The sequence below is a fragment of the Macrobrachium nipponense genome, chromosome 12 (genome assembly GCF_015104395.2).
Source record: "Macrobrachium nipponense isolate FS-2020 chromosome 12, ASM1510439v2, whole genome shotgun sequence".
Taxonomy (NCBI): Eukaryota; Metazoa; Arthropoda; class Malacostraca; order Decapoda; family Palaemonidae; genus Macrobrachium; species Macrobrachium nipponense.
This window is the reverse complement of record NC_087205.1, coordinates 14,369,473-14,379,462: the sequence shown is the minus strand read 5'-3', so window position 1 is coordinate 14,379,462 and position 9,990 is coordinate 14,369,473. Positions and strand designations below refer to the sequence as shown.

The window sequence follows — 9,990 nt, the reverse complement described above, 5'->3', positions numbered from 1 at the left end:
AGTGCCTCATTCGCTTGTCCGTGTTACTCAAATACCTTCGATCGTTCCTGAAAATTGGCGGGCACGATATCATTATTTGATAATATTGTCTCAATATCCTTTTGCAGTATAGATTCATGGTTTATTGTTCTTTTATAATTCAATAGTCACATCTCCAAACTCTCCCTTCATCTCATATTAAAAGTTTTGGGACTCAGCTTTTATTAAGAGTATTCACGATGAGATCACCAAGAGGTATTCAAAATAAGAAGCTATATAAATTTGTGAATATATATATATATATATATATATATATATATATATTATATATATATATATATCTATATATATATATATATATCTATATATATCTATATATATATATATGATATATAGATAGTAGATATATATATATATATATATATATATATATATATATATATATATATATATATATATATATATAAATAATTTCTACTATATCTATAAATATATATATATATATATATAGTTATTCAAATAATTTACTAGTATCAGTACATATACGTATATGGTAGTTATTGTGTATGTATTAAACATTAATCAAGACACTTGTCAGGTTCATCTCTTTATATTTACCTTCAATAAGACCTTGGTTAGTGTGTTAGTATTTAAGTAAGAACATTTATGAATAGCAATTTTAAATATTACTAACATTCCATCTAATCCAAGTATTCTTGTGAATACTAAGTGTGATAATTACTTAGAAAAAACATCGATCACGATTAAATTATTGTTATAAGGCAAATGTATTGGATTTAATTTTTTTACTTATTTAAACATTGCAAGGCAAGTGATTTACTGTTCTAAATAGCACATAAATTCCTAACAAATATTCATATACTATTTGAATATACTGTAAATTATCAACAGCCTTGTAATATGAACCTTGTCCAACTAGGTAATTAACTGAATATAAATAAATCACATATCACGAAAAATAGGAATATTATGAACACTGCTTAGACATAAAGGAATTTCTGTCACTGTCTTTTTATTCATGTTGGAGACGGCTGATTGCTGTGGTTACGACTTCAAATTCTCGTGTTTTGTTAGAGTGTGTATTTTCCACTGCTAGGATATTAAGTCTATCCCTAGTGCGTTAGCATAAGTTTCTGAAGGTAATAGTTTTTAATACATCAGGTTCCTTGTCTCCAAATATACTACAAATTCGATGTTCCTAAGACATGATTTCCTCCTATTTTATTGCTCCATCTTGCACGGAATTTGTTTTGTATTTCATGAAAAATAAAGTGAATCTCCCCCTTAACATTTTGCGTTTCTAGACTGCCCCTAACTTATAGTGACTACCTCATGTCGAGATTGTCAAATCTGCCTCTAAAATTAATTATGGGTGTATCGTTTAAATTTTATGAAATATTCTTTTATTATAGTTATTATTGTCAATGATTTGTTGAGCTGAAAGGACGAAATACCGCATCTTCTTAACCAACCTAGCGATTGCTTTGGGCTCTCCAGTCAAAAACATTCAAGAACAGTGACCAAGAGGGGGATATAAAGAACCTTTATGAATATTTTGTAGGTCGATGTTTCATAATCGACTTGACTTTAAATGAATGAAAATAGAGAGTAAATCATAAAGAACTTTCCTTTGTATAGAGATATTTACAATACACTAAACACCATTTTTCATAGTTCGTTTTAAATAGAAGTAAGATATATTACATTTTCTAGTGGAGTTCCATTACTAATGAGCAGCATTTAATGAATAAATCGCTCATTATGTTAGAGCCTATAATACACTCCATTAACGTTTGTGCTGGATGTGACGACCTACACTGATGAAAAAATGAAAGTTTCTGCCAGTATTTTTCATGTAGAGAAAAGTGGGTCATTTATAAATGAAAATATGGCTCATGAATTAAAATGACATTTGATATCATTGGTGCTTCATAATGGGTACACTGCAGTAAACAGTTTTATACTAATTAACAAAATAGTGCGTCTCCATAATTCATATTGAATGAAAAGTAAGAAGGGTATTATTTTTAAGTGTCATTTGAACTTTATGTTCAAATGACACTTATATTTTTTGGCAATGATCGTTTTGATAATAAACAATTCCTATTTACAACTTCAGTTATCCGTAACAATTTACTCTGTTCCCTACTTTTCTTAATTACTATTTCACTTTATTTCTAAGGTACTGTAGTCACATTGAAGACGTTTCCAACTTCATTAATCATTTTTCCTGCAAAGCATTGATGTGGAAGAGGGGAAAATCACACAATCATTTGTATAGATGAAAATATGTAAGTTGTTAAACTAAATTAATATGAATTTACAGAATTAAAAAAAAAGTTAGAAAGCGGTTTAAGGCATACCATATTCTCAAACAATGATATCAGGTGATCGAAGTGTGCATTACGTTTAGACAAGGAAAAACTATTGTGCCTACTTTGTCTGTCTGGCCTCAGATAAAATACATCGAACTTTTGTCGACTTGTAAATAGAAGTGCAGACCCATAACGTTCCTTCCAGACCTCTTACAAAACTGGTTCATAATATAAGAATCTTAACTTACATAACCTCTTCTTGTCTGAACCTTCAAATCTTCTGATATGCCTTATCTTGTCCAGTAAAATCCTTCCAAACACCTGCCTCCTTCAAACTATACATCTGTATCTACTCTCTCTCTCTCTCTCTCTCTCTCTCTCTCTATATATATATATATATATATATATATATATATATATATATATATATATGTGTGTGTGTGTGTGTGTGTGTGTGTGTGTAAACGAGTACATATATACGTATATATTATTTATATATACATATATACATACGACTTATATTTTTCCTCACAAAATCTAAAAACAGCAGTTCGCCATACGTTTTCTCAACAAACATGAAATAAGAAAAAAAAATAGCAATTTATAGAACATAGCGAATACATGCATGGAAACATATCAAAAGCTATTGACTCTGTTTGCAAGCAAGGCCACATCTAGTGGGTAAATATGCTCTGAATAAAAAGCAACGACAGTTGATGAAACAATAACAGCAGGTGCGCGCAGTGTTTTCATTTGGCAAAAATGGCTTCTGTTCTCTACAAAAGCTATATTCCTGAATCGATGGAAAATGTCATGAACTCGAATTCCCTTTCTATTTCACGTTTATGAGTGTTGAAAATTTCTATGTTGCCAAGTGAGTACCTACTACTACAACTACTATAAACCAAATGCCCAATCACGTTTCTTTGGAGATGCTTAACATCACGGAGTTCGATTTGCCTCGAATTAACATATATGTCCGGTTGCCCTCAAACGAGCATTCTAATCTTTAGACGCCTAATAGAACTTAGGGTGGTAATGAATGAAATCTCCAGGCTACGAATTCTAGAAATATGCTCAACCTTACCAAATTTTAAAAGGAAAACTGTTGGTAACCAACGCGATTACCACTTGCAGGACAGCTCAAGCTGAAGAATTGAATATTCATTGATATATTCGTTCCTATTTTATGATTCTTATTCATATCTCCAGCTTAATTTCCAGGTTGCTTCATGTTTCACAGTAATTTCCTGCCAACGCCGTTAACTTCTTCCTGAATATATTCTTCCTGAGAATATTAAATAAATGCATCACGTCCCGTGATGGTAAAAGATCATTTGTAACGCGTATGACTTCCATTTTAAATCTAAATCTTTGAGGATTAAGCGAATGAATATTCAAACCTTTCTAAAGAAAGTGTGCAGATTTTAGCTTCATTCGAAGACAAATACATACCATATAATTGTGATCAGTCTTTTATTATTTCCCACATTCGTTTTGTCCTCTGAACTTCTCGTCTGTGAATCCTGTATTATAATCGATTTTTTTAAACCTGTCAATCTTGCACTTAACTTGCACTTAGCTGCTTGTCGCTGATTGGATGAAAGTCGTTTTGTCCGAATCTCTATGTTTTGTTTTCACACTGTTTCAGAATTGTGATTATACGGCCATAGATTGAGATAAGAGCCAAATTATGTAATGTTATGTAAATGCCAGTTGTAATAATCTTAATTATTAAGAACTTACATACCAAATTATTATATAATAGTTAACAGTTATGAAACAACACTCTCCGAAGCTGTGGACTTGAAATATGTTTCAAACGCTTGAACTTTAATGTTTAAATTTCTAGCTAGATTCTTAGTGCAATCATGCCATTGGTTGTTTGAAAAAAAAACATATTCATTGTACATTGCTGATGTTGTATAACGCCTAAGAACAAAATACTATCGTAGAAATGTTAGCTGTCAGAAAATTTTGGAGTGGAGGAGTTGTGGGAGGAACAGCCTCGGGGTTGACAGAAAGTTGACGTACTCTCAGCGGGAGGTTCAAATGCGGGCTGTGGTGTTCTTGTCTTCATAAAATATTAAAGATGTTCATATATCATAATGTTCATTTTTTGCATTTAAAAACTTTAGTTGCGGTTGCTGTCGCCTTAATGATTTCTTTCATTGTCTTGCTAGGGCCCTGTGAAGTGAAACATTGAAAAACATTCATTATTATATTATGGCACTGACTGGTAAGCCTACTGCCAGCAGCATATATATGCCTGGCGTTTGAAGTGCCTTCATCTCTGCTTTGTTCCATATCGTCTCTTGGTGGCCATGGCTTGAAAATAGGTGAAATCGACGACAGTGAGCCAACTGCTCGATAGCCGATTGTAAGCTGATTGATGATGGCGATGTGAGCAGCAGACGACAACTCGCCGGGTGTTCCATTCTCAACTCCTTCCACCCCAAATGCTCGGCAAGCTTACATTTTCTACGATAGTATTTTGTTCTTAGGCGTTATACAACCTTCAGCAATGTACAATAAATATGTTTTGCTTTTTCCCAAACCACCAATGGCACGATTGCACTAAAAATCTAGCTAGAAATTTAAACATTAAAGTTCAAGGGTTTCAAGTCTACAGCTTCGGAGAGTGTTGTTTCATAACTGTACTGTTAACTATTATATAATAATTTGGTATGTAAGTACTTAATACTTAAGTTTATTACAACTAGCATTTACATAACATTACATAATTTGGCTCTAATCTCAATCTATGGCCGTATAATCACAATTCCGAAACAGTGTGAAAACAAAACAGAGAGATTCGGACAACACGACATTCATCCAATCAGCGACAAGCAGCTAAGTGCAAGTTAAGTGCAAGTTTGCCATCTTTAAAAAAAATCGACTTTTATATATATATATATATAATTATATATATATATATATATATATATATATATATATATATATTTATATATATATATATATGTGTGTGTGTGTGTGTGTCCATGCCTTACAAAACTCCTCTAAAATCCCACCTTTGGTTTAATAATCACTGGACGAGTGGGTTCTGTACTCGACTATTAATCATTCTGGTAGCCCGAGTTCATTCTATTTTTAAGTTTTTTATCATATCGTTATCTTGATATAAAAGTCTAATCATTAGCAAACGTCATACCTCTCATTATGTTACAGTAAATCAATTACAAATATATTCAATCCAGAAATGGTGAACATCTCTGAGAAAATTTAATGTGCTCTCTAACCTTATTATGAAATTTTAAAACTGCCACTTTGGGCTATTTATTTATTTATTTATTTATTTATTTATTTATTTATTTATTTATTTATTTATTTATTTATTTATTTATTTATTTATTTATTTATTTATTTATTTATTTATTTATTTATTTATTTATTTATTTATTGCCAGATATCCAAGTGTCGATAAAACTCGGACGCAAAAAAGAAAAAAAGAGGTAAATAAAATATAGTAGGCAGCGCCAACAACTCACCCATTCGACTATCCTTGGAATCGCCGACCGAGCTAGCTTACGGTTCTCCCAAATAACTGGGCTTCAGTCTCCTCCGACTGGACTTGGAGTAACCATGTAACGAACGTCGGCCAACAGCTTCGTCGGAGGAGGCTACAACGACAACTTTTCCTGTCTTGTGTGGTGTTATTTTATGCTGTAAGTATTACCATCTCTTATTTGCTAATGGAATGTACCTACTGTGTTAATTAAGCTTCCTTTTCCAATAGTGTTTTAGTTTGTTATCAGTAGTAACGAAGTCTTGGTTTTTCTTATTATCGTAATGCTTTGTTTATCAGTTTCTTTCTTGGGAGACTGCTGAGGATACTTGAGCATCAATTGGGCGGTTTTGACAACTATAGATTTTGTTCCAGGCGTGGTGACCGGTCCATGACTTTGGGTTTCCAGTGATTATGCGGCTAATCTCTCCAACTTAAGTGTTCTGAAGTGTTCTTCGTCTTGACTTCTTCGAAGAGCTAAAAGGATCCATGCTGATGGAGATGGCAGAATATCTCTGCAACATGCATTCTTGCTTCAGAAACTTGCACCCAGCATGAAGCTTCTAGCTCTCTGCCTGGGTCGTTGGAGACACCACAACGAGTAGAGTGAATATGTTGTCGGGATTTTAATTATAGGACATTAGATAAGGTGTTAGACAATAAGGCGTTAGTTAAGGTTCTAGTTAAGATCATCCTTGTAAAACCTTCAGACTTTTTTGCTAAAAGTTAAATATTTGTATTTGGATGAAGCTGTAGATTTTGAAACTTGCTTGATATTTAGTTATGAAACTGAAAAATTGTTTTTCAGATGAAAGTGAAGATTTTGCAACTTGGATTATAGGTTATAGTTAGACAGTCACTGTAAAATCTTCAGATGTTATTAAAGTACATACTATTCGGATTAGGCTGTAAAACTTTCAAATTTAATTCGGAATTGTTTTAGGAGGTAACTGAAGATTTTGCAATTTAGATAGTAGGCTCTTCAAGCGAAATATTAGTTAAGGATAGCTAACCCTGTTTAGGTACTAGTTACCACTGCCAGTAACTCTTATCAAAACGGAATGAACTTCTGATTTTTGCCAGGTTAATTTGTATGGTTTCTTTCTTGATTCATAAATAATTTTCTTTACATTGCACTGGTTTGTGGTTAGTCTAAATAAAATCTGCGTAATTTGGAAGTTACACTTTAAGCAATTATAGTTAATATAAATCTGGTTAACAGTATTAATCGTAAATGCCTAATTGTGATGTCCATTCTGTGCAACTAGGGCTAATATAAATCTAAACTTTAGTTTTAGCCTTCTTTGCATTAGTAAAGATTTTAAACTTCAGTTACTATGTTAAAACTGTTAAAAGGTTGTGTGTAATGTTATACTGTAACCAATCTTATAGGTTGAATATAGTGGGAATATTTTCTTATGAATTAGAGTACTAGACATCTACAGGAATTTAGTCTCAAATTTTATTGGATTGAGCATTCTCTCATTAGTCTAAATTTTGTAATTTTGAAATGTTGTATATAAGCCCCATTTAACCTGGCAACCCAGCTTTATTTCCAGTTTAAGGCAGATTCATTGGTCTGAACTTTTACCCTTGTTTACTATAAGCTCCACTTAAACTGAAACTCCAAATTTAATGTTTTAGTTTTAGTGATTCTTTAGTTTTAGTGATTCTTTAGTTTTAGAGAACATTTACCCACTTGACATGGCTAAATCTGAAAGTTGAAACTAGTAAGAGGCTTTGTCGACTAAGTGCTGCATTATATTAATTTTAGATCTTTTTCTTTGTAAGACGTAAGAATTTCAGAAGTTCATTATTCAAGGAAATGTTAATTGAAGAAGTCAAATAAAAGCAACTAACTAAATCTATCTTTTGTAAACCCTCAACTGTACTCAAAATGAGTACACTCTTGAAACAATGCATGGAAATAATACATATTTTGTGATACTTTGAAGGTGGTTACACAAATTGTGTAACAATGTATGGAAATAACTTCTAATAGTTAATAACTTCGGATTGTTTATGCATCCATGAAAAGCCAGTAAGGTCACGGAACCTTGGAGGAAAAGACTAACCAGGTCGGCAGTGTAACAACGCAAGGAAATAATGGTTTTTAACTGATAATTGTTTAACTGATAAGTGGTTTTGTTAAGTCCAGCATGATAATGTAAAGGCCTTGAAACCACAACGTTAGAGAAATACGAACCAGGTCAGTAGTTTAAACTCCATAATTGCAGAGAAAACTGTTTAGCATAAGAACTTTTCATCAAACTGCTTCCTATTGCTACCCATTACAATATTTCTTAACTGACAAATTTTATCATGGCTCGATTTATGCTAGTTTGTTGAGAGTTCATCTGATCCAGAGGATGATGAGTAAGTAACTTGCGGATGGGTAAATCCAAGCAGCCAGACTGTAGTAAGAGATTGCGGATTGTATCAAAATCTTTCAACCTCGCTGAACCGGGTGTTTGGTTGTAAATCCCTGAAGCCATGCAGGATAAAAAACTGGGTTACTGGTTGCAGATTGTTTAATGTATACAGGCTGACAACCTGGAGCAGAGGTTGCTAATTTTTAAAGTTAGTCCTATGCATGCAATATACTTTTAATGTCAATAGCAAGATTAAGGTCTTGCAATATCTACTAAAATCAGTTGCAACATTAACTTCGTGAAATTTCTGAATTATTTATGGCAAAAATGAGGGAACCTGCTACTTTCAAAGTCGTGTAATATGTTGAGTTATTGTTATGTAGTTTACTAGAGTAGCAAAAGGTGTTACAACCTACTTTGCTTAACCAGTATTAATAGATTTAGCTTCAATGCTGAAACAATAACTTAAGTTAATCTGATATCAACGTTCATTAAAACTTTCATCCTGATGTTGACCTTCAGGCATGTTAGATTCGTGGGCTTACAGACTTGACAATTGTATGCAGCGTGACTGTTACCTTTTTTAAATTTGTTGACCTCTGTATGGATCTAATTTGTATATTACATAGTGATCATTTAAAGATAGACTAATGACGCATGAACTAAATGACAGTTGCTTTTTTGTTGTGTTGTGGCATATGTTGATTGTAATAATTTTAACGATTAACATAGCAGAACTACCATTTTTCCTTGAATTTTTGTTTAAATATGACATTTGTCCATTTGTTACATAGTCCTTAGTTTAAGAAAACTGAACATTAGTGGGGTTGAATGAGGTATATTGCAGGCATTTGAAATTACAGCAATACTGGTCGTAGAACTTTACAACCAATTTGGCTAAAATAACACCGGTAAAAGGACACTTATAATTCTCACATTTCTCGGGGCAAAAATACAACACACAATACTTAACTCTGTCTGTACATGTGGTACATTTCTTGTTGAACAATTCTTAGTTTCGATTAATTCGAAGTATTGTTTCTCAGAAGAACAAACCTTTTAAGAATGTTGCTTAAAAGCCTTTGTTTTCAATTATAACAAAAGCTTTTCTTTCCTGCTTGAATATTATGTAACATCACTGAATATTGAAGTTTAATCCCAGAACAAAGAAATGCATTAGGCATAACTCTTGACAATGATGTATTACGTACAAATGGCTATGAATGCCCTAGAATTCGTTATATAAAAAGGGTAAAGAAATCATAGAAGTAATGTAAATTGCCTAATGGACGAAGTACCTTTACTGGAATAAGTGTTTTCTTAAGTACAGCTTATAGCGTTGAGGAAGTATTTTTAATACTCAATAGCTCAAATAATATTGTGAAACAATAGTTTAAAGAGGGAAATGCATACAAAAAGAAGTTTCGGTTTAAATGAAATAAGGAAATGCAATGTAATTGAGAGGCTTTCAACTGGTCAATATTGTTGTTGTCAATATTGTTGTTGGTGTTAGGACTCGGAAATAAGGGTTATTTATTTATTTATTTTTTTTTTTTTTGCCATGTAAGGTAAAACAATTGATATTGATGATAACTGCTATTATCATGGTTATATGACGATGCTAATGATAATAATAAAATAACCAGAACTGTATAATAATAATAATAATAATAATAATAATAATAATAAATAATAATAATAATAAATATAATAATAAATAATAATAATAATAATAATAAATAAATAATAATAATAAATAAATAATAAATAATTAAAT

At 31.9% G+C, this 9,990-nt stretch overlaps 1 long non-coding RNA gene across 1 annotated transcript; it reads left to right on the top strand.

Moving 5' to 3' along the window:
- The first annotated feature begins 5,747 nt into the window (after positions 1-5,747).
- LOC135224357 (uncharacterized) lies at positions 5,748-7,705 on the top strand. The gene is made up of 2 exons (XR_010316710.1): positions 5,748-6,001; positions 6,217-7,705. It is a non-coding gene; the product is annotated as an uncharacterized LOC135224357 (long non-coding RNA).
- Positions 7,706-9,990: the final 2,285 nt, after the last annotated feature.